Consider the following 23,579-nt stretch of genomic DNA (forward strand, 5'->3'; position numbering starts at 1 on the left):
GTCACATATCCAGGGGAAACATAATAAGGATGTATATGTATCAAGTAAAATGTTCATGGAAAATATACCACTCATCATTGCAATTCATATAAAACATAACATAGTAAATGAACCAAAAATAAGGATAAAGCATAGAAGAAGATCTCTTAGGCGTGATTATATTGATATATAAAGAGAATCAATAAATATTCATTTAGTCATCAATTAAAGGTGTTTGATTAAAAAAGTCAATAATGTAATTTTGGTGTGAAATTTGAACTTTTCTAATCTTAAAGAGTTGAGAAGACACTTATAGGGTCAATATTAGCTTTATCCTTATGATATAAGATTGAGTTGATGAAAGGGGGATCACAATGAAGATCTAAATAAAATTGAGATGTGTCATGAGAGGAACAAGCAAAAGAATCAAATTATGAAATTTTGAATGGAGAGATCAAGTGGGAAGATGGATGCAGCTAAGAGTCATGAGGTTTTGAACTAAAACTATAAATTTGAGTAGGAAAAAAAAGCTACAAATATAGAGGAACCTATAATACCCATCAATAATGTTGCAAATTTAGTGGTTAATGGGGTCCCACAAGGAAAGGCTGGTGATGAAGGTACTTCACAAGTGGAGAATTTTGTTTGAGGGGACCTAGGGATAGACTTTCCTCATGATCCTAGAGATGTGGACCAAGGTAATTCTGATAAGGTGCCTCTTTGATCTTCTATATTTGGGAAAAATCCAACAAGAAATTCTTTATTTCCACTTGTCACTTCCAATTCTTGTTGTGAAAAAGGAGAGTTTTAAATCCTTGTCCCAAATCCCATTATGGATCATTCAATATCTATGATTGAATTTACATTGATTGGTAAACTTTTGGGGATGAGGCTAGAAATTGAAAATATGAGGTCTCTGGCCAAAAGGAAATGAGCCCTCTATGGTCAAGTTGATATAGCGGCTATGATCAAAGGTTTTGTTTCCTTTCTTTTTAATTGTAAGGAAGATTAGAATATGGTTTTATGTGGGGGTCTATGGTCTTTCAAGAAAAGCACTTTGACTATGAAAAAGTGGGAACTAAATATGGATCTATTAGATTCCTTTTTCCTTATGACCCTTGTTTAGGTAAGACTTTTAGGTCTTCCTCTAGAGTTTTGGCATAAAGATGTCTTTAGAGGCTTGACTAAGTCATTTGGAGAACTATTAGCTATAGATGTTAGGATGGCTACTAGGTCAAGGTTGCTATTTTCCAAAAAAATTGTTAAGGTTCATCAGCTTAAGGATCTTACCCAGAAGATTTATATATAGTTTCCAAACTTGGAAAATGGTCTCAAGAAGTTGAATTTGAAGATTTTCCAAATTAGATTTTATCAAGATTTTAGTAAATATTTATGCATCAAACAATATGAATGCCAGAAAAACATTTTTGGAGAAATTATCATATTTAAAGAATATTATGGATGCTAGTAGATGGATGATGATGTGCCTCTTTATGATCATGAAAAAATGTGAGGAAATTTGATTCATTGGAAGGTAGAATATATCTTATTGAGTTCATTAATCAAGAGGATTTGGTGGACATAGATCTTTAAGGGATTAATTTTATATGGGCTAGTAAGAAAGTTGGAGAGAATTATATTCAAGATCATCTTGATAGGGTTCTTGTCTTACATGATTGGATTCATATATTTTCTTTCTCTTTGTCCTTCATCCCTAAGGTGGAATCTATTCATTTTCCTCTGGTTTTTGAGGTTGATTCCTATATGGTGGAGAAGGAAATTTCCTTTAAAATTTGAAAAGGTGTGGATTTGGCATCTAAATATCATGCATGACTTTGAAAGGTGCAAGATATCAAGGCGGAAGGCTCGTCTCTTTTTAGAGTTATAAAAAAATTGAGACGTGTCAACGATATGGTAAAAATATGGAAAAAGACTTCTTTAAGGGATATTTTTTAGGTCAAAATGCCCTTGAAAAGAGATATTAAAGAGATTCAAGATAGAATTCAATTTGAAGGGTGCCTTGTTGAAATTTTTGAAGAAGAAAATGCTAAGATGGTGAGTTATCATGTTATAGTTTCCAAGGAAGATGTTTTTTTGGAAACAAAGGTTGAGGACTATTTGGCTAAAGGAAGGAGATAGAAACTCAAAATATGTCCACTTAATAATTATGAAACTTAGGGAAGCTAACCAAATTTTTATGTTGAATATTGATACCAAAGAAATTTTTAATGAGGAGGAAATGACAAAAGAGATGGTGGCCTTCTTTTCTTCCTTATGATCTTCTAACCCTAGTATTTCCCAGGGAAGCCATAATGAAATTTTGGAATCTATTCCTCCTTTAATCTTATAAGAGTATGGAAAGTTCTTGTGGCTATTCTATAAAATGATGAAATTAGGAAGGCTATATTCTCTTTCGAAAGAGAAAAATCCCTAGGGTCGAACGGGTTTCCAATAGTTTTCTTCCAACATTTATCTGAAGTGATCAAAAAGGATATGTGATAATGTTGTTAAATATTTTTTGGGGCAAGGAAGATGTGAAAGGAGATTAATTCTACTTTCCTCTATCTAATTCTGAAGAAGGATGGTGTCAATTTTTGTGGCTCTTTTAGACCAATTAGTCTTTTTTAATTCTATCTCTACGATAATTTCTAATATTCTCACTCTAAAGATCCTTAAGGTTCTCCCTAACCTCATTTTTGAGAAGCATAATAGTTTTGTTCTTGGTTGATAGATTCTAGATTCTATTATTGTGGTTCATAAGACTATCCATTCTACAGTGTCCTCCAATTCCAAGGGCTTTGTGATGAATGTAGATTTATCTATGGATTATGGTCCAATGGAATGGAGTTTTCTTTTCAAAGTTCTAAGGGCCTTTGGATTTGATGATAGATGCATTCAACTCATATCCAAAATAGTTGCTATAGTTTGTTTGTGTTTCCTTGTAAATGGGGCCTTCTCCCTCTTTTTAAAACCTATTGGGGATTTGAGGCAAGGGTATCCAACTTTTCCTATTCTCTTTACTATCATGGTTGAATGTCTAGGTAGATATATTGGGGGTCTCTTGAATAATAGAAGTAATCATGGTATTATGCCTTCCTCTAATCCCTTTTCTCTTATTTTCATGAACAATTTGTAGATGACATGAAGTTTATAGGTATTTCTTATGTAAGGGAAGCTAGAAGTTTTAAAAATGCCCTAATCTTTATTCAAATGCCTCTAGTCAAAATGTTAATTAGGAAAAAAGCTCCATATTTTTCATCAATACCCACATTCATAGAGATGTTTTGATTAAGTAAAAGTAGGTTTTAAAGGACCTAAAACCTATATAATAGTAGAGTTCTAGAAACAAGCAAGAGAAAAGAAACCAAGACCAAGCATGAAATAGACCTCAGACAATAAAAAAGAGGTCACAAAGGATAGTGCTGGAAAAAATAGCAAAAGTCTAGCAAAGGAATAGCAACCGACCAGCTAAGGAGTGTTGATCAGATTCACCACCTGGTCCACCAAAGAATGCATGGTTTCAGCAGTAGCTTTGACCTCGTCTTTCCTATTGGTTTCCTCAATCTTCTTCGAATGGGCCCAGGTATGCATACTTGGTCCTTGAGAATCAGCCCCCAAGGGAGAATCCTTGTCTTTACCTACCTCAGTCTTCTTCAAGAAGGTAGAAATATTTTCCACCATCTGCTTAAGTTTTTTGTCCATGTTGCCCAATCTAAATTCAAGTTTTGGCACCTTCCCCTGGACACTACTAATATCCTTGTCCATAACCCTCTGTTTAGCTTCCAACATAGGAATCTTATGCATCAAATTTTTAACTTCTTTAGCATTTCCTATGACCTCCAAGATCTTGTCCATATGTTGTCCTAGAGTTCTTTCCCCTCTTACCATTTTGGAAAATTGTTCCATTTCCTTGTTTAGCAGAAACATTTTATGCTTTAAGATGCATATGTCCTTCTGAATAGAGCCCGAGTTACCAAACATACCTTTAGAAAACTCTAACCCACTATCACCCCCTTCAGATTTAGATCCCTGCTCATCAATATCAGCATCAAAATCATCTTTAACTTTCTTATCATTTTTATTGACCTGATATCACACAGGCTTCCTTTTCCTCTCCAAGCGATGAGCCAAAGGCTCATCACCTGAATGCATAGACACTCTCTCATCTAGACAACCCTTACCTTTACCTTTACTACCTCCCCTATTTTTGATGTGCTCGTGAACAATTTCTTCAAAAAAATCACTTTCCCTCTCCTGGTTAGAATCCTCTTTCTCAGTATTCTTCTTCTTTTTCTTATTGCTACCACCAGAACCAGTTCTAGGACTAGCCAGACCTCCTTTAGCCTCATCTTGTGTATCAAAGGCATAGCCTTTTTCTTGAATACTCCCTTCTATATCTTGTTCTTCCACTTTAAAATTCCTTGGTTTCTAGATTCTTTTAGATTTGAGCACATTCATGATCAAAACCATAAGCCCTTCATGGCATACATGTTCCTTAGTTGGGTCATGCTAAATGGCTTGAGTAGAAATTGCAAGAGATTGAAACAGTAGTAAGGAAAATTCACCCTAATATTATGTTGAAAATGGTTTGCAAGCACAAAGTGATAACCATACAATTTGGTATATCAACCATCCAAAGTTAAATATTCCATAATGACAAAGAAAATAAATTGCCACAGATGAGACACAAAAGCTAGGTCAAAGTAATAAGTACCTATCTTAACCAGATGGTTTCTTTCCTGTTCAATCTCAACAAAATCATCAATTGCCTTGTCCAATATCTTCCTTTCCCTGTAGAAATTCATCCCATCCAAATCCAACCTAGTAGCCTCTGCAATGGTCTCAACAGTAACCTCCATCCTCTAATTCCCGACCAAAATCGAGCCATCCTTCCAAGATTTTACAAACTGGTGCATGATAGCAAGATTATTTCCTTTAAGTCTCTCCATGTAGCTGGTAAAATTGCCTTGCCTGAGGATATCCCAAACCTCTAGTTTATTCTTCCATTCCGCACAACTAGGTGGTTCAACCCATTTCTGCTTTTCCCCCCCATAGTCTCTGCAACAAACACCCTAAAATGCTCTAATTGAGAAACCCCAAACTCTCTGCAAGATGAGGCTCTAGTTTCCTCACACTGAAGAACCCCAATCAACCTACAATCACCACAAAATAAACATTGATAGAAAGAAGTAACCCATAATCTGTGCGAGCTACCCACATTTCCAAAAATAATAGCCCACTTCACTACAAAGACGTAAAAATCATAATTCCCTAACTGTGTCATTATTAAAAGATGTTTGTTGGGATTTCCATTTGTCATGCTTGACAAACTCATGGCCATCAGTAGGTAAAGTGGCATATGAATCCCATATGATTTTTTGATCATTATAACATGCCACATTGGAAGCCCAATTGGCTAAGCCATTTTCTTCCCTATAATTATGGTAAATAATGTAGTTTTGAAAAGAATTAATAATATCCCCAACCTTAAATATAATATTACTAATATTTCATGATGGTGGATATATCTTCTTTAAGAAATTTATAATGTTGAGGGAATCACCTTCAATCCAAATATTTACCAGATTTAGGTCTTTGGCATACACAAGACCATAAAGAGCGGCTGAGGCTTCCGCAACATGATTGGTTTGACACACCAAAGGTATAGCCATACCATCAACAAAATCACCATTAGAATTCCTAATCATGACTCCACAACCAGCAAGGCCTGAATTCCCTTTCGAGGCCCCATTGAAGTTCAACTTAAACCAATTAGTTAGAGGACAATCCCATCTAGCACTTTTCCTTGGATTAGGATCCTTTTCATCCAGAATCAAGCTCCTTATATTCCAATTATTCATCACCCCCACATCCCAATCATTAGAAGGTCGCTTTCCCTTACCAAAAATTTTGATATTTTCATGTAGGAGGACCTTGATTTTATGGAAAACCTTAATAGAGTTGGATTCCACTCCTCTTAAGATCCTATCATTACATTCTTTCCAAACCCCCCAGCAAAGATAAGGAAGCATAAAATCCCACAATTTAATAATCAAAGGGTTCTTAGAAGGAGCTTTCTAAGACAAAAGGAACAATTGGATAGTAGCATGAGGGACCTAGTCCATATTCAATAAGTCCCAAATTTTATCCCAAACCTTAGTAGTAAAGGGGCAATGGAGAATTAAATGATCCATTGATTCCTCATCATTCTTACAAAGAACACACTGATTAACAATGAAGAATCCTCTCTTCTTGAGATTATCAAGGGTTAAAATTTTGTTTTGCAAAAGGATCCAAAAAAAGATATTAATTTTAGGAGTCATACCTTTTACCCAAGACATTGCCCAGTAGGGAACCTCAAAATCTTCAAAAGGATTAGCAAAAGCTGACGCAGTAGAGTACACACCACTAGGATCCTTTTTCCAAATCAGAACATCATCTTCATGGTTTAGACAATAAGCATTCAAGCAATTAGCGAGCTCAACAAGATTCAAATCCATGCTAAGAAGATTCAACCATGAGTCATTCTTCTAGTAATCACTAACCAGAGTACCAAACCGAGTCTTGCACTGCTCCATAAACCCATTCCATCTTGGATCCTCATGGAAGGGATAATCCAAAATCCAAATATCTTCCCAAAAAAGTATCTTCAACCCATTTCTAGCCTTCCATTTGACTCTTTTCCTTAAAATGTGTTTAAATTTCTAAGCATTCTTGCAAATTTGAGATCTCCCTTGATCAGAATCAGAAAGAAGGAGATGCTAAAAATCAAAGTTATTCCAATTATATTTATAATCCCAAATATTCCTCCATTCCCCCTCTTCCTTATGCCATCTCCAAAGAAGTTTAGCCAATAAAGTTCATTCATAAAAGAAATCCTCTGAAACCCAAGCCCTCCCTTCCCCTTGGGAATGCAAACATATAGAGATGTTACAATTGATAATATTATGGGTTTTTATATTGCATCATTACTAGGAACTTACCTTGGTCTTTCAATTTTCTTAAAGTCTCCTAATTCATTCTGGGAGTCGTTGGTGGATATTTTCAATTTGAAATTTGTTGTTCGGAAGGGTAATCTACTAAGTTAAGAAGGAAAAGTTACTTTACTCAAGTCTTGTCTTCAAATTTTACCTACATATGCTCTTAGTCTCTTCAAAATCTTGGCTAAATATGTATATTTTATTGAAATAATTCAAAGGAATTTTCTCTAGACTAGGACCAAGGACAAGAAAACATTACCATTGGTTACTTGGGATTTAGCCTGTAATCCTAAAAAGTAAAGAAGGTTTGGGTATTAGACCTATTAAACTAATGACCAAAGATCTTCTTCCCAAATAGGGATCGATAGTTTTTGAGGATAGTAAGGAATGAAGTACTATATGGAAACACAAATATCTATTTAATACCCCTATGATTCAGGATTTCATTAATTATCCTCAAGTGACTAATGCTTCTTCCATCTAGAATGTGGTGCAAGGGGTTAAGGATATTATTACTATGGGGAGTAGATGGAAACTTGGAGATGGTAGAAGAGTGATTTTTTTGGAGGATTTCTGGCTTGTGGATTATCCTTTGGAAAGTACCTTTAATGATAGGGATTCTATTGAAAGATACAAATAGAGATTTGGGGAGTCTATATTTAATTATTGGGATATTAATCAAGACCTTTGGCTTATTCCAAATTCTCTCAACTCTATGTGTATTGATAAGAATTGTAATGATTCTCTTGTTTGGGTCTTCAACCTAGTGGTAAATAAAAAGTAGCTAGGGTCTTCAAGGACAAAGCTTCCAAAAGACCTCCCCCTTGGGAGAAAGTCTGGATGATGGGTCTTATACCCAAAATTGAAATATTCTTCTGGATCTCTATTCAAAAAAAAACTATTACTATTGATATTTTGAATAACAAGGATTTTAACTTTGTCTATAGGTGTACTCTTTTAAGAGAGATAATGAAAATATTGATAATACATTTATCCATTGTAGCTTCATCCAAGAGGTATGGAAAATTGTTCTAGATTATTGGTCACTCTCTTAGGTCCATGTAGAGAATCTAGTTGATTTCTTTGAAATTTGGAAATGTCTAATTAAGGGCCCTAAAGACAAAACTCTTTGGAACTTCTCTCTTTCTCACTTTTGTTAGGGCATCTGGAAAGAGAGAAATAGTCAAATATTTAGGGACAAAGAAACTCCTTTATGTGTGGTGGGTCTTAAGATTATTAGGGAAGTTAAGGAGAAATTCATTTACCATAATAGTTGTCAAGGGGTCTCTAACAATTTAAACTCTTCTTTGAACCTTTTTGTGAAGCCTCAGTCAAAAGAGGATGAGATAATTTGGTTATCACCTCCCAATAGGTGGGTTAAAGAAAACTTTGATGGTTCTACCAAAGGTAACCCTGATAAAGCTTGATGTGGTGGAGTTTTAAGAGATAATTATGGTAGAGTAATGGATTCTATTGTAGTTTCCTTTCGTATCACTTCCAACCCCATTATAGAAGCCTCTGGTATATTATTTGTGGTTAGAATGGTATTGAAAGCTAGTTATGGGAACCTCTGGCTAGAAGGGGATTTTTTTTAATATTATTGATACTTTAAATAATAATAAATCTATCTCTTGAACTATTGAATCTATTATCTTGAAAATTAAGGAACTACTCCAAAACTTTAATAAATTTCATATTTCCTATAATTTTGGGAAATAAATAGGGTGGTGGACTAGATTGCCAACATGGTGGTCAGCTCAAGTAAGTTGATCACTTGGGCGGATGACATAAGTGTCTGATTAAAGATTAAAGAGTTAATTAATTTTGATCTAAATAATGCAATTGTGGGGAGGATTTATTAATTTTTTATTTCAACTTGCGGGTGCTATGGTAATTATGAGGGGAAATATCAAACTATGAGGTGGTACCTTTTCATAATTTCCATCTTAATTTGGCACATATTTTGGATGTCATTGAAGGTTTTTTATGGGTTGAAAATATTATTTCTTTTATTGAATGGCATTGCCTTTAGTTTTTTCATTTCTTTTCTCAAGATCAATTTGAACCAATTGTCCATGATGGGGGGTAAGCTAAGGAAACATGAGTCATCAAGCTACAACTTCTTGAAGAAGAAGAAATCAGTATGGGAATAACTTTGTAAAGGAATGGTCACTTGTTACCTTGAGAAACTCCATAGATTCAAGTCACATGGTAGAGAGGGGTTGTTTAGGAGTTAAAATAGGGATAAAGTTTGTCTTTATGGGGTTACTATAACAACCAATGAGGATTTTTTTTGCTAGAATTACAAGGCTTCCTAATACTAGAATAAAACTTAACAAGGAAACTAAGATTTCAAATGTAGCTTTGAAGAATTCCCTAAAACACCAAAGGAAGAGAAGAAATTAGTTTAAATGGGGGATTTTCTTGAGTTGGAGTAGATTAAGGACTTATGGGAGGAATTTTTATCCTGTGTTAGGGAATGCTTTATTTTGGATGGCCAATCTAAAAGGCTGCATAATTATCATTTTTTTTTCCTTAACCATTTTTCATTATAAGGATATGATATTTTTTCCACACTATCTCAAGCATTCCCTTTTATAAGGGCTTCAGACTTATTGCAAAAATGAAATTCAACCTATTCTTCATGAAGGTTTAATCTTGTTAATTTCAAAGTACTATAGGGATAGGGCTTTGGGGGCATCAGTGTATTCTATGAATAATAAACATAAAACCCTTAAGAATTTAGAAAAGAAGACTTTGTTAAGAAGGGAAAGGAGGGCTCTAAATATGGTAAACAAGGTATGGAGGTTCAGGGTGTGGAGGTGGAGTATGATAATGAGTCCAAAATTGAGGAAGAGAAAGTGAAGGCCTCTGATAAGAAGGGGAAGTTATTCATATCTATGAGAAAGAAGATGGTCAAAAATAGGAAATGGAAATTGAGTCTAGGAATGAATTAGAATCTAGGGAAGACAAGAAAATATTACTAATAGTGGAGGGTGCAGCATCAACAATGAGGGATACTATGGTAGCTAGGGTTGAACCTCTACTAAATCTATAAATAAAACTAGTGAGTGTTCCAAGGTGGTATTTGACAAAAAGAATGATACCATTGAAACTCTAGAAATTAAGAAAAAGAAAAGGAAAGGGAATGAGGAAAAAAACCTTAAGGAGACAAAAATTCAAGGTAAAAAGGATAGTCCTTCAATTAAAAATATTTAAAAAGTGGAAGAGGAAGGGACCATAGATAATAGGGACCCTATGAAGGAGATTGTTATGGAGAAGGAATCAAGGAAGAAGGAGGCCCTATATGATGTCAAGGAGAAAGAGTCATAGGAGACCTCAATTGGCCAACTTGATAAACAAATATGAAACTCCCTAAATGAGAACCAAGATATTGGTGAGCAGGATGAAGGTGTGGTTGTGGTAGAGGAAAATGATTTGTTTATAGTTCTAGATGACACCAAGATTTAAGAAATTAAAATAGAGCAAGGCTCAGAGTAGGGTAACTATATAACTAATGAACCTAAAGAAATCATTGGGGAGGAACATGAGGGAAATCTTGAATTTCTTCATAAATCCAAAATGAGGGAACCATGATGTATAACGAGGTGAACTCTTTGAAAATAATGGTCAGGGATCTGCAAGCAAGTCCAGACATAGAGAAAAATAAAAAGATGAAGCTAGAGGCTAAGGCTAGAGACATACCAAGTAAACTTCTAGATTATGAGGCTAAAATTCAATAGCTTTTTAAAATTAGTGAGAAAAATATGAATATGGTGACTTCAAGTCTTTGTAGTACTTCTATTATTTTGGGCAAGAAAAGTGCAAAGAAAATTGTGTTCCCTGTTGCTATTTTTTAAGTTGGGGTCCAAGAAAGTATACCAGGATGAGTACAAAGAAGGAAATTGAGGAGGATCCTAGCTTGACTATAAAGGAATTAATTGAAGAAGTGGTCAGCCTTGGGAAGAATTTGGCTAAGGTTGTGAAAGAGCTAGTATAGTTCTTTGCTCTCTATTTTTGGCTTTTTTATTTTTTATTCCTAGTTGTTTGGTTTCTAGTCATTGGTTCTTCTCATGTTTGTTGGAAATATAAGAGGAGTAACTGAGAGGGGAGGGGTGAATCAGTTACCACAAAAATAAATCCAAGATTTCTTAAGATGTTAATACATTTCAAAACCAAACTACGATGAAATTGAAATACTATTGTAACTCTGTTAGCACTGAAACACTCACTTGGTTTACACTAACAATCACTATCACTTGATAAACACTCAATTTATATTGAATATATACACTATTACTTTGTTAACATTGAATATGCAAATCTTATGATATTAAGTGTGATTAATCTTAATTAACTTAGTTGGAGAATCATAAATCAAATAACATGAACACAAGAGACACCAGGATTTAACGTGGAAACCCAATTTGGTTTAATCACCAATTACAACTAGTTACTATTTTTCACTCTTCTAAAATGAGCTCTATTAGGAGCCAACACTATTAAAGGTTACAAAATATACTGTTAGGTGTAACCCTATTAAAGGATTTAGTTCACCCTGTTAGGAGTGGCCTTCTTAGAGGTCTTTAAACACTTCAATCTAGAAATGCCACCTTGTTAAAGGATTTGAAAAATAGCTGTTAAGATAACTCTATTAAGAGATTAAATTTACTGCTACAATTATATGACTTGATTGCTAGTGCAAACTATATTTTCTGATTTTTGATCTCTGTTCTGGCTTAAATACTTTGATCCTCAACTTGATCTTATACTTACATGTTTACCTTGCCAAGTTGGCTTGAATATAATTTCAAATAAATGAAATTCATTCCATGAGTCGGCTAGAAGTAAAAAACAAAATTGATACAAAAATATCCTTTGTTAGCTGACTCAACTTGGTCAATACTAACTCATAAATTATTTTCTTTCATACTTCTTTTAGCAACCAAGTGAGATAGGTTAACACTGGTTCAATGCCAAAAAAAATTTGGCTACCGAGTGAAATTGGTGGACATTGTCTTCCTACAAACTCCCTTTGGTAGCCAAGTGAGCTCAATTAACACTCACTCTAAACTTGGTTAACAATGAGATGCTCATCATACACTGCAACTTCCTTTGACTATTGAGTGAGCTCAGCATACACTAATTGATTGGTATATACTTGACATTTTTGTAACATCAAAGACAACACATAATTAAATAATTATATTCAACAATCTCCCTCTTTGGAATTGATGTCAACACAAAATGTAATGATACATAGATATTTTAGAGAAAAATAGAAGTAAGGATAATATCCTTAGTTTCATTCTGATTCTCTTCCATGAGAACTCCCTCTATTAGTGTGAACTCCCTCTGTCATCAATCTCTAATTGCAATAATTACTATATCAAACTCTCCCTCTTTGATATCAACTCAAATTCGTTCTCCCGCTTTGACATCTCTAATATTCAAAAAAAATCTTTGATATATGATAACCAGCTCTCCATATCAGACACAAAATTTCTCTAAATAAATTTCTTTGATGTATTATAGTAAACTCTCCCTCTTTGACATTATGCCAAAGACAACAATCAATGTAGTTTCCATGTACCTTGATGTACAGATTCATATGCAATATTCTCTAACAATACTACATTAACTTGTCTAATCTTCAACATGTTTGGTTGATGCATCACTAAAATATGATTAATGAGCTTCAAATAGAGGAATGACCCCTAGCTTACCTCTTAGATACAAAAATGCGTTCTTAGGCAATAACTTGATGAATATGTCTATAATATGTTCTTTTGTATTCACATATTCCAATCTCACTTCCTTTTCTTGCACCAATTCTCTCAAGAAATGATATTTAATTATAATGTTCTTGGCTTTGGTATGCATCACTGGATTCTAGGATATGTTGATTGCACTAGTTTTATCATAGAAGATAACAACTAGGTCTGTGATCTCCTCCTTCATACCTGACAATAGTTGCTTGAACCACACAATGTTGGAACAATTGACTATTGCAGCAACATATTTTTCTTCTACTATAGACTGAGAGATACAGTTTTTCTTTGCGCTTGTCCCAGATACTAGCCTCTTTCCAAGAAAAAGCGCTCCTCCACTAGTGCTCTTCCTATCATCAACACTTCCTATCCAATCTACATCAGTGAATGCCTTCAAATCAAAGTTTCCAACTTTCTTATTCCACAAACCATCACATGTATATTTATAATTTTTAATATCTCTAATAATTTTTAAATTAAAAATATAATACAAAAATAATAATATATATGTAATGAAATATAAAGTATTATATTATAGATATAATATTTATATTCTAATTTAATTGTCATTATGAATTGTTACAATTTTGAAATACTTTTATTTTATTATGCAATTATTCTTATTTAATATTAATTTATAATTTATTGATAATTATAATATATATATTATACTCAACTTTTAATAATATATATAATTTAAATTTAAATAGAAAATATAATTATTTAAAACTTTAAATTGTATGTATGTAACTATCTTTGTGTTGAATTTTATATGTATATTTATATTATAATTTATAATATCATTATGTATATATAATATCAATATATTAAACGTAATATATATTAATAATTTTAATATAATATGAATAAAAAATATATTTAATGTATAATATTTTAATATCACATAAGTTATTAAAATTTAGTTTTAAAAATATTTTATAAAAAGTTACATCTCAAGATATAAGACTTCAATTAATTCATTCAATTAAAAGATAGAAAAAATATATATATACAAATTATAGAGTTTTAAAAATTGCATTTTTTTTGATAGGTAACAAAGATGTATTATATTAATAAGAAAAAGATTACATAAACAACTTCATCATCATTACTTTTAGATTCATTATTAGTCTTTTCTTTAGCAATATAACAAGATTTCTTACATTTTTCATCCTTTCTTCTTGTAGTGCCTACCCTCGTTCACATCTTTTCTAGACATATTATTGCTATTATTATTAGACTATGATGGACTAGTTTTATGTTGATGGATTAGTGGTATTGTTTTGACACTATCAGACATTAGGTTATGGATTCAGAGGTTATGTGATGAGATCATTTAGACTTTACATTTCATGCATACATGATGATCATTATATTGTTTTCGGCTATTTTTGATGATTAGTTGATGGTTATTATCTCATGTGTTTTATTATGGATACTTACCCCATACTTGCATGTGTATGGTGTGCGTGTTTTCTTATTGTATGGCATTTCTGATGTGGTTAAGGAAGGGAGTCGTAGTCACTTACTTAGTCGGGATCTACACGATGCACCACTTCCTGCCATTGTCTGTTTAGCTTAGCATTATATATATTGTATGTACATGCATGGTTTTTCTGCAGGTTGCAGGTACCAGGTATCGACTTCCCTGAATTGCCAAGATGAGCGTACCCTATTATACTATCTCAATGATAAGAGAAGGGAGATAAATTCTCAAGTCCAAATCCCAAACCTTTAAGCCAATTGTCCTAGTGAGGTAGGACAAGTATCTGGATATTTTACCCACCGAATGTGTCAGATGACATGATTCATGATTTTTAACCCTTTAGACTGATATTGAGTGATTTTCTCTATGATGGGTTTTCATATTTTATTCTTGGAGGTCTATGGTGAATTTTCTATTAATTAAGTCTTAATAAATAGATTTAATTAATAAATTAATTATTTGAGAAAATTAATATAAAATATCATGTTATTTGATATTTTGATTATAATTAATTAAATGAGAATTAATTGAGGAAAAAGAATTAAATAAAAGAAAATTAGAAATGAAAATTAATAATAATAATAAAATAATAATAATAAGTAATAAATAAGTAATAATAATAAAAGTTATAAAAATTAAAATGAAAGTTATAAAGATTAAAATGGAAGTTATAAATATTTAAATAGAAATTATATAAAAAGTGAATTGGAGTTATAAGCTTGCATGGGAGTTAACGCACTTTTCTATTTCTCAAGTGTCAACAACATGGGGGTTAGTGCATCAATTAAGCACATGGTGTCTACAACCCTATGGCTCATCTTGAAGGTTGGAAAAGACCCATGCTTAGTTGGTGACACCTTCCAACTGTTTCTAGAAGTATTCTAGATGTTTCTTGAAAGCTCTTTATATTCAGACATTCTTAGAAGCTTAGACATAGCTTTTGGAGTGCAATTGGAGCATTGAAGGATTCGAGAATTCTGAAGAAGGGAGCTTGCTCTGCAGGTTTTCTGAGGAAGAGCGATTTAGCATCAGAATCCAAGTAGATTCTTGTGATTTTACTTATGCTATTTCCGCATCATGCATTCCCTGTCTTCTTCATGTCTTCCATATGTCTTCTGAGAAGTTTCATATTTTTATTTGTATGCATTCTCAATATGGGTAGATTAATTTATTTGAGAATTTTATATGCATGGATCTGAAAAGAACATGGGGCTAGGGTTGAAATTCATAGTCAAACCCATTAGATTAATTATTGGAAATTTTGGAGATCAAAGGTCTATAGAGGAATTCTGAAAATTGAAGTTTGTATTCATATATTGTCAATTTGCTTATACATACATACATACATACATACATACATACATACATACATACATACATACATACATACATATATATATATATATATATATATATATATATATATATATATTTAAAAATTGATTGACAGTGGAAAAATGTTTATTCAAAATGTTATTGAAATCGCAATTATATATATATATAAAAATTCATTTGGAGGGGCGGGTTATACCCTGCACCCCCTCCCTTTCCACTGTTGTTATTAATGGAGGGACTGTTGCGGCTGACACGACTGACGTCGTGACCTATATACAGCTCAGCGACAGTAGTCGCAGGTGTTTACTGTGGCTGTGGGTAGTACAGACCCGACACCCGCGCTGAATACATTCAAGCACGGGGTACGAGCGATAGCGATGAGATATCGCTTTTGTATAACGATTTTCCTTATTCGGTTTTACATATAATGTTATTAAGTATTTTCATTATTAAATATTGTTATATGTTATTATTATATATATATGTATTTATGTATGTATGTATGTATGTATATATATATATATATATATATATGTATGTATATATATATATATATGTATATATATATATATATATATATAAGTATATATATATATATATATACATATATATATATATATAAGTATATATATATATATATATATATATATATATATATATATATATATACATATATATATATATATATAAGTATATATATATATATATATATATGTATATATATATATATATATATAAGTATATATGTATATATATATTATTAATTATAACTAATTATTTTATTTAAAATGATTTGTATAGATGGACCAATTTGTAAAGATAAATGATTTAAAAAATATGAATAATAATTTATCAATTATTATTAAAATGAAGAGTTATTAATAATTAACTTAATTAAACTTAGTTTAATTAAGGTTGATTATTAGAACGTGTTATAAATCAAAGTTTTGAAATATGTTGATTTCTTTGGAAAATGTTATTTTCAAACAATGTTATTAGATCAAATAGAAAATTGAATCTAATTGTTTGGGAGAAACTTTTATCTATCAAAAAAATACATGGGTTAGGTAAAACATGAAATTTCTCCACTTGATATCTAAGTTGGAAAACGTAAACTAGAAACCTCCACATTTAATTCAAGTATGTAATTTTAGCAAAACCAAAACATGTGTTTGCATTGTGTATTCTTTATGCTATTGTTTGGAGTTTTGGGTTGACTAGTGTTGACCAATATAGGACGTCTACTAGAGGCTTGGGGGTTATGTGATTGTGATGTCATGATGATGTTTTAATCTCGATCTTTATAAACCCAACCATTGTTATGTGATGGAATGCTCTATGTATTTTTCGTAATTATTGATTGTTATAGTTGAGATTCTTATGTATGAGACACTTGACTTAACCATTATTTTGGTCATCGATTAGTTATCCTTGATTATTTTCTAGTCGCCATGATGGGACTAAAATGTGGATTTATTCTTGATGATGTCATGTTGTGACATGTTTGACTCAACCATTTTTGGAGTCTTCGATCAGTATGATTGAGATATATTTTGGTTATTGAGAACCATTGGATACTTTTGATTATCAATGATGCTTCAGTTGCCAATAGAGAGCTGTTGTGTTCATGATTTTCTATGGATGTTGCTCATAGAGATTTGATGCTTTTATGCATATTTTTTGACTTTATTATGGATTATCTTTTGTGATTTTGAGATTTACGATTCCACAAGCATTAGGGTAGGATATCTGCATGTAGTGACGGGAAGTGGCTTGCAATGGGGGTCAGGGCCCTAAGAGGCTGCTAGGGTAACTCATTGTAAGTTGGATTAATAAGTGATAACATTCACACCTAATACTAACTGAATGAACCTAAAAAGATAAGTGTTTTGTTCTCACCCATGCCTTGAGTGCTTGTACAGGCTAGGATGGGAGTAGTGAGACGCATGGTTGTGACCTTGCATTCTGTAGTATGCCTCATCAGTATGAGAGGATACTAGTGGCTGCATGAGATCAGTATGGACCCGTGGAGTTTAGCTAACTGCCAGGGTAACTTGTACGTGATAATTGCGATGACACTTTCCCGCTTGCATAGTAGGTTCCTACATGTCATTGTGTGCCTCTGGGAATTAGATGTCAGATTTTGTGTTTGGAACCTTTGAGTTAGTATACTTTTAGGATTCCTGGACTTATAAATATTTGTGCTATGTGATTTTGATAGCCTGTTTGGGACTTGAGATTATCTCCTCAGCACGGTGGGAGTGGACCACTTAGGTACCACGCGGTCGGGTGGTAGTGTATTTTCCACTCTTATCATTTTGAGATTCATTGAGACATCGTGGTTGATGTGTCCTTCATGATGGTGGAAATGTATCCTTTTCATTAATGATTAGCATATGTTTGATGTTGTTATCTTATGTTAGATTACTTTCTACATATGATGTTATTAGGAGTGACATTCCTACTATGTTTATACCGATCATCTCTTCATTGATTTGATGTTACGCACAGAGGGATGGCTAGGATCCATGATGGTCTAATGATGCTATTAGCAGTTGGGAGGAACCGTGCACTTAGTTTATTATGTTTGATCTTTATGATGGATGTATATGTCTTCTATGATGATGTATCATGTATATCATGTGATTATCTTTACTTTGATGTATCATGGATTAGAATAGGATGATGTACCTTATTTTATGTATGTATATTCTTTTGAGCTTGTCATACCCTATGACGTGTATAGTGGATGATTGAGTATTTGAAATGTAATGTATAAACATTGGATTTATCATTATTATTTCATGTGGATATTGTACTAGATGGATTCATGTATGTAATTCAACATTAAGGGATCTTTAAAGAATGTAATCTGATTATATATGTTATGTTTAATTTCAGATGGACATTACTATTGCTTCCGTTATTGTGCATGAGTTATACGTGGTATTTACTTTCATGAAAAAAAAAATGCTACCAAATTTAGTGAAAAAATCTAAGTTAATTATTTGGATCCCTTGGTGGGGCATTACACTTCTCATGTAGTCTTTGTCATCTCTTCTTCCTTTATACTTGCTTTCCTTCCTTTCATCCTTATCTTCTTTGCTAGGACATCTAGCAGCAATATGATCAAATTTGTTGCATGAAAAACAAAGGATAGGTAATTTACCTTTGTATTTACCTCTTCCTCTTTTAAACCTTTTTGCATTCAGGGCTTCAAGTTCATCAATCTGATCATCAGAACTATCACTTTCACTCTTCACATGTTTTCCTTTCTTCTTACTAAGAACTAGTTTTGACTTGAAAGAAGATTCAATGGTAGAAGGTGTGTAGTTATCAAAATTAGACATTTAAAAAGCAATAAGTCTACCAATTACACCTTCTAAGGTCAAGTTTTTATCTGGTGTGCATCTCAGTTCTTGGATTGCAAAGACTTTAATGGCATAGATAGGGAGTAGAGTCCTCAATACCTTACTTATTAGTGTTTCATATTTGATTTCTCCATTTGCACCTCTAATATCATTAACAGCCTCTTTAACTCTTGTATTGTATTATACTATGTTCTCACCTTCCATCATTCTCATGTCATCAAATTTTCCTCTTAGGCTTTCTAATTTGGCTCTTAAAACATTGTAATTACCTCCATATATTCAATCTATCCCACATATTTTTTATAGTATTACAATATTTTAGGTCATCAAACTTGACATAGCTTACGGTTGAGGCAATCTCCAACATTACTTGGTTATGATCTAACTTTTTTCTCAGTTCTTTAGTAGTCAGAGGAGTAGTTGTTACTTCTACATATTCATTGTCCATAAACTTGAGAACAACATCACTAATACTAGGTATGTGTAGCTTCATCAGGGTCTATCATGTAAGAAAGTTCTCCTTGTTCGGCCTAGTTACATCTCTCTTGTTCATCGTGATCTTTAGCTTTAAGTAGCTTCAAACTTTTCTATATAATCACTTAGCTCTGATACCAATTGTTAGAAATATTTAGAATAACAGGGGGGGGGTAATTCAGTTACTCAAGTTCTATATGTACCATTTGAACAATTAAACATTAAACACTTCACTATTCTTCTTATCATTTTGTTGCTCGGTCTCTACTATAAAACTTTCATAATCATAACTTGTATTGCATAATGGAAACATTATCAAATGAAAACATTCATCACAATTTGACACTATTATTTTACATGGAAACCTAATTTGGGAAAAACCACCAGCAACATGTCACTCTTTTTCACTCTTTTGAAGTGAGCTCTGTTAGGAGCCAAACCTGTTAAAGGTTACAAAACACACTATGAAATGTGACCTAGTTAGAGAATTTAATCACCCTATTAGGAGTGGCCTTGTAAGAGGACTTTGATTATTCCATTTAGAATTTCATCCGGTTAAAGGATTTACATAGACTATTAAGTCTTCAAATGAGTATTAGGTCAACTTCTATTAAAAGGATTTTAATACAAACTATTGACAATGATAAGAAAGAAAAAAGTAGGTTTGATCTATGTGTTTACAACTCACTTTTTTTGGTTCAAATCTCTATTCGATCCTTATGTTGGTTCCCTAATAAACCTTTCACTATCATCTCTAATCTTGATCTACTTGGTCACCCTTCAAGTAATTAGTCCACTCTTCTCATCAACACTTAAGACTTCTTCTCTAATTCACTTGTCAATAACAACATCATATCTTCAAGCTTTCTCCTTTAGGTTCACATTCACACACGTGTTTTTCTAATCAACCTTTTTCTATATGCCTTCTCTCACATAAAAACTCACTCATACACACACTAGCTAGCATGGGTTGGGCTTGACTAAAAATGACACCAAATATTTGATTTTGTATCTCTTTAAATAGGCAATTTATGCTTTACCATTTTCTGCATCCATCATAGATTCAATTTGATTCAATGTATATGTTCACCTTCTTGATTATCCTCTAGAATTCATCTATTAGGTCTTTACCTAATCACCTCCTTGAATTTAATGGTCTTACTCATCAATCTTATCTTCAACACATTTTACATCTTCCAAGAAATTAACTGAGTCAGCTTGATCTTACAATTTCTTTGAATTTGTTCTGTTATTGTCACTTGGCAATCTCTAAATTTTGATACTCGGTCAACACTAAAATACTCATTCATTATAAAGCTTCTTGCTCGACATAAACTAACATTATCTTGGTCAATACTAATACATGATCAACTCTAAATTTTCTTGGCACTAACTATAGCTTGGTTGACACTAGCATTACTCGACACTACTTAGTATTTAACTCTTTTGCTCAGCTTAGCTTAGCTTTCTTGACATAAACAATTACTTTGCTTTATCAATGTTTATTTTTTCAAATATCCATTGTAAACTTCAACCTTTCCTCTAGGTGCTATAGTTACAAGTAACTTCTCAAATCCTCTTCATCAATCAAATAGATGTGACATTTAGATTAGGTAGAAATATGTTGCATCCATAGATTTGACATCAATAACAAAACAATAACTGTTCCAATTGTAAGTTTCCAACAGAAAAGACATTGTAAGAGACTAAACTCACATATAAGATTAATGCAAGCCTATGATAGGAAAACAAATCAATGAATTAATAAGAGGATAAATAGATTTTGTTTAAAAGAATTGTATAGAAAAGAAAGCATCGAACATTACCACATCAAAATTCACATAGCAAAAATAATGTTTAATGGTATATAGTCAACATTGCTCAACAATGAAAAGGTGTGATATTAACAAGGATGTGATACATGGAAGTAAAAAAAGGTGCCAGTTTGTTTAAGAAAATTATCAAAGATGTGTCATCTCAATAACTATTCATTAAAATATGCAACAATGAGAATAAGATATTCATATGATTGACATGTGTAAATTTAATATACTCTCTAACTCCTATATATGTTCCATGATGTCAAGTAGTGTTATCTCAAGGAAAGCAATGATTGTACAGGTTAATCTTAAATAAAGGAATGCATATATGGCATTATAGATCTCTCACAACCTTTAACTCTTATAGACATTGAGATTTTTCCCACTAGATTTACTAACTACAAAAATTTAAGAGCATTTTAATGTGTTTTATATCTATTATCTGATCATCTACATGAATAGTACATATTGGTTGCAACCCCACCAAGGAGGATATAAAAATAGGGAGTATTTTCTAGAAAATATGAGCAGAATAATCAAATCTAAACATGATAATCATTCAACCTTCAATATATATAATCTCAGTAACTTTTTAATATCAAGAACTCCCACTTATTTACCATTGTGTTGTAGGCTCTTGCCTAATTTTACATGTATATTTATAATTTATAATATCATCGATATTTTTTAAATAAAAAAACATAATATAAATATATTTAATGTAATATTTTTATTTTTATTTTTATTTTTTTGATCGGTAAATAGCCAAGGCCTTGATTTTATTGATTAATAAACTTATTAAATTACAATAGAGTACCTCCATTCAAATGGGAACTGGTAGGAAAGAACAGGGAAGAAAACCTCCAGTCTAGCCCAAGACCATGGTCCTTTATTTTTACACCATAAAAGGGGCATACCCTAGTTAGATTATTACAATTGTCATTTTATTACAAAGAAGATCTCAATTCAATTGAGAATAGAGAATCTTTTGAATTTTATATATGGCTGAGACTTGTTATAGCTGAACCTTTCCAACTACTACACTTTACTTCCTTCCTTTACTATTTGTTACACTCTTCCTTGCCTTGTAGACTTGACCGTCAAATTGGTTAATGATAGGACTACATTTTACTTACTAGAAATAAGAGATACCTTGGAACAAAATAAACTATTTCCCTAATCTATTGATTAACTACTGCATCTTACAAAACTGAAAAGGAGGCTTACCAATTCCCCAAAATAATTAATTATCCCTTCTATATTAACTAAGCCCATGCAAGTAATCATTAGAAATTATTAGTATTCAACCCCTACTAGAATAATTATATACATACTTATGATTGAGAATGTTACTATTTTGGAACTTCCCTAGTATGCTAAACTATAATAATATTCAACAATCTCTTTACCGTTCCTGTAGTATCCAAAGATAGAAACTAGACCTCAACTACACTTAATGATTGAAATGCATTAATCTCATTCTACCATAGCAACACAAATAACCCTACAAGATAATATAGGGCGAGTACCAAAGATCAGACAAAACTGGCTGGACTAGCCACTATTTGAAACCAACCAAAATCTCAAGAACTCAACTCTTCATCCCAACATGTCATTTTTGAACTTCAGATAATTGAAATGAATCGAGGTCGAGTCATAATTATGAAAAAAACATAGAGCACCCTGCTAAATACAAATAAATTAACTTGCCATAAACAAAAATAATTTGGTGAATTTCATGAATCCACATGGCTGAAAAACAGAAAACCCTACTAAGTTTCCAACCCAACTTGCATTTTAAATGTAAGATACATTACTCAATGTCTCAAAACTGATTGACATTCCAAATAATCATATCGCATAGGATTGTAGCCATAAAAAGAGTGCAATAGAACATATGATTAATTAATGTTTATATTCATACTAAGTACTGAGAATTACAAGTATGCATGATCATCTAAATCTCCAAAATGCACTTAAACTATCCATACCCAGACCATCATTCAATATTGGCCTTCATTAGCTTGATATCTAAATTAGAAACCCTAATATAGACTAATAGGAACCTATCTAGAATAATATAAACATCTTAAGCTTATATGCTAATTGCATTTTGAATACAAAAAACCCTAACAAAACTCCCAATTTCTAGGAAGGATGATACAACATAGCCTAGTCAACAAACTAGAGCAGGGCCAACTGAGAAAAAAAAACCAAAAAAACCTAGACACACCTTACTTCTTCCAAAACACCATGATTACCTCTGCAATATCATTTGGATTTTCTGACTAGAAATGGGGGGGAAATTCGAATGAAGACCTTTCTCTATTGGACTTCTCAATATTGGGAGTACAAAATTCCAG

Source organism: Cupressus sempervirens, chromosome 2 (assembly GCF_028749045.1).
Source record: "Cupressus sempervirens isolate cs-2001-9-10 chromosome 2, ASM2874904v1, whole genome shotgun sequence".
Lineage (NCBI taxonomy): Eukaryota > Viridiplantae > Streptophyta > Pinopsida > Cupressales > Cupressaceae > Cupressus > Cupressus sempervirens.